This window comes from Schistocerca serialis, chromosome 4, assembly GCF_023864345.2.
Source record: "Schistocerca serialis cubense isolate TAMUIC-IGC-003099 chromosome 4, iqSchSeri2.2, whole genome shotgun sequence".
Taxonomy (NCBI): Eukaryota; Metazoa; Arthropoda; class Insecta; order Orthoptera; family Acrididae; genus Schistocerca; species Schistocerca serialis.
In genome coordinates, this window is record NC_064641.1 from 251,773,123 (window position 1) to 251,776,314 (window position 3,192).

At 39.7% G+C, this 3,192-nt stretch overlaps 1 non-coding gene across 1 annotated transcript; it reads right to left on the reverse strand.

The window, feature by feature from the left end:
• Nucleotides 1-700: 700 nt before the first annotated feature.
• Trnas-uga (transfer RNA serine (anticodon UGA)) lies at nucleotides 701-775 on the reverse strand. Its single transcript has one exon. It is a non-coding gene; the product is annotated as a tRNA-Ser (tRNA).
• Between the last annotated feature and the right edge of the window lie 2,417 nt (nucleotides 776-3,192).

Sequence of the window (3,192 nt, forward strand, 5' to 3'; positions counted from 1 at the left end):
TTCACTAGTCAATACCACATTAGGAGGAGTCACCCTCTTGTCTACTTTATCCTGGATAAGTTTAAATTCTTTCCACAAATCATCTATATCCTTTCGGGTATCTGAAAGTTTGGAAGAAACAATAGGCGATACGTTCTCGGAGAATGCTCTTGTGGCAACTTTTTGATTTATCATTTTGTCTACCCATTCCTCCAAACTATTTACATTTATGATGTCTGAGTTTGCTACTATCTCTTTGAAGTTTCTTTTAGACATTATATACTCATGTATTAACACCTGTAATTTGTGATTGGATTATTGGCATTAACTTTATTTTGCCTTTCACCTCTCTCTTTACAGCATGATATCAAACTTAAAATTACATACATTTTCAAATGATCATAACTTTTCATTGATTTCAGATTCTACCATATTATTTTTTCATCAATATCGAATTCTAACTTTTTTGCCAAATTCCAAAAATTACCATTCTGATTTTGGTTGAATTCAGTAAACATTTGATTTACAAGAATGTTCAAAGAATTAGTTAGTTCATTCTTTAAATCTAATTTCAAATTTTCAACTTTACTATTTAGAGTATCAAATTCAGTCTTTAAAGCATCCATGCCTTCACATAGATTACTAAATTCTCTACTCTGTGCATCGACCTTGGCATTTAGTAAACCTATATTTGTTGAAACTTCCTGGCAGATTAAAACTGTGTGCCCGACCGAGACTCGAACTCGGGACCTTTGCCTTTCACGGGCAAGTGCTCTACCAACTGAGCTACCGAAACACGACTCACGCCCGGTACCCACAGCTTTACTTCTGCCAGTATCTCGTCTCCTACCTTCCAAACTTTACAGAAGTTCTCCTGCGAACCTTGCAGAACTAGCACTCCTGAAAGAAAGGATATAGTGGAGACATGGCTTAGCCACAGCCTGGGGGATGTTTCCAGAATGAGATTTTCACTCTGCAGCGGAGTGTGCGCTGATATGAAACTTCCTGGCAGATTAAAACTGTGTGCCCGACCGAGACTAGAACTCGGGACCTTTGCCTTTCACGGGCAAGTGCTCTACCAACTGAGCTACCGAAGCACGACTCACGCCCGCTACCCACAGCTTTACTTCTGCCAGTATCTCGTCTCCTACCTTCCAAACTTTACAGAAGTTCTCCTGCGAACCGTGCAGAACTAGCACTCCTGAAAGAAAGGATATAGTGGAGTCATGGCTTAGCCACAGCCTGGGGGATGTTTCCAGAATGAGATTTTCACTCTGCAGCGGAGTGTGCGCTGATATGAAACTTCCTGGCAGATTAAAACTGTGTGCCCGACCGAGACTCGAACTCGGGACCTTTGCGCTTCACGGGCAAGTGCTCTACCAACTGAGCTACCGAAGCACGACTCACACCCAGTACCCACAGCTTTACTTCTGCCAGTATCTCAGTTGGTAGAGCACTTGCCCGTGAAAGGCAAAGGTCCCGAGTTCGAGTCTCGGTCGGGCACACAGTTTTAATCTGCCCGGAAGTTTCATATCAGCGCACACTCCGCTGCAGAGTGAAAATTTCATTCCTATATTTGTTGCTTGACTATTCAAGGTTTCACTATGGTTATTTAGAACTTCACTCTGAGCATTTAAAGTTGTATTCTGATCATCTAATTTATCATTTAATTGAGTATTTACTGAGTCTAATTTAAGACTTTGATCTTCTAATTGAGAATTCATTAAGCCTAATTGTATACTCTGAGCTTTAATTAGATTTACTAACTCAGACCAGTCAGGCCCTTCTTTGGTAATTTTCATAGGCATGGCTGGTTCTAAAGTTTCTCCCACTTGCTGAATGTTATCCATGATTTTACAAGCTTTAGACCTTGTGAGCATTTATAAATTAACTTTAAGTATAATAACTACACTTATAAAGTTCACTCAATAGTTTGTATCACTTCTTGCTAAGGTAGTAAAGTTTTCTTTTGCACTCACCCGCCGTAGACTTCTCGCAGCGTAGGTGAGCGGATGTGACGGCAGGTCAGCACTGGTGAACAGCAGCGGGTGCCGGCGACATCAGATGTAGGCTGGTTTCCATGTCTTCTTAGTTGTATCATTCTAGGTGTATCTCTTCTTAGTCTAATACGTCAAGATCTTCTCTCCGGCTTTTCACATTGTGACTTTCTCACGTCTTCTCCCTTATTTGCATTTACATATTTTCTCCCTCGTATACTCTGGCATAATCCAGTTTCTCTTCATGGTTGCTATGGAAACACTTCATAGCTTTTTCTCTCGTTTTCATCTCAAAATTCCTTTTTTCCTTTGGTCCTTTCACACCGGTTGCCACGTTCTAACAGTTTGGACGACAAGAATGTGTGAACAGCCGATCTTCTTCACTGGTTAGATGGCTACTGGAATCTCTAAAAACTTCTTCTCCAAAGAATGATACTAGTTAAAGGAACGTATAAGACTCTCTCTCTACTCGTGAAATAAGTAGGTACTCGAAGAAATACTTTTAGTTCATTCTTGGTATATTTCTACTTCCATAAAGAACAACTTGTCATTTCTCACCTAAATATTTGACTTCTTGTAAGTTGCCTGTGTCATCTCCCATTAGACACCATTAAGTTACATTTACAACGGAGTTGGTTTAATAATCACATCAGAAACATGTCTTGCCTCTAGCAAGTCCAAGTTAAGAGTCTCTAAAAAGTCTTCTCAACTCAACTGTTCTTTTGTCACTAACAATAGTCACCATTACCAAACAGCACAGAATAACACAGAAGTTCCTTGGTTCTTCTGTGTGCTTTCACTATGACTTCCATGGATCGACCGACAAGTACTTTTTGGTGCTGTTCAACCGCCATGTCTACAGTCTTCTCATGACAAACTTCAGACCTGCACACACAGACAGGTGACATGCAGTAGATAGGGTTCCTTTTCCCCACTCGCATCTAAAATATTGTGTGTTTGAGACGGTGGAAGGCCAAGTGGTTCTAGAATTTATGTATAAATTCTCGAATCATTACAATATTGCAAACAATGTTCAAAGTGTTACATTGTTTAGTAATTAAGCAAATACCAATATAAAATTACTTCTCATTTCACATTCAGAGTAGGCTGTAAAAGGAGTTTTTCTCAGTAAGTTGAGCAAACACACTCATGTGTTACCATTACCAAGATTGCGCATAAAGCAATTCTTAAGTGAAATGAAGACATCAGAAATGTT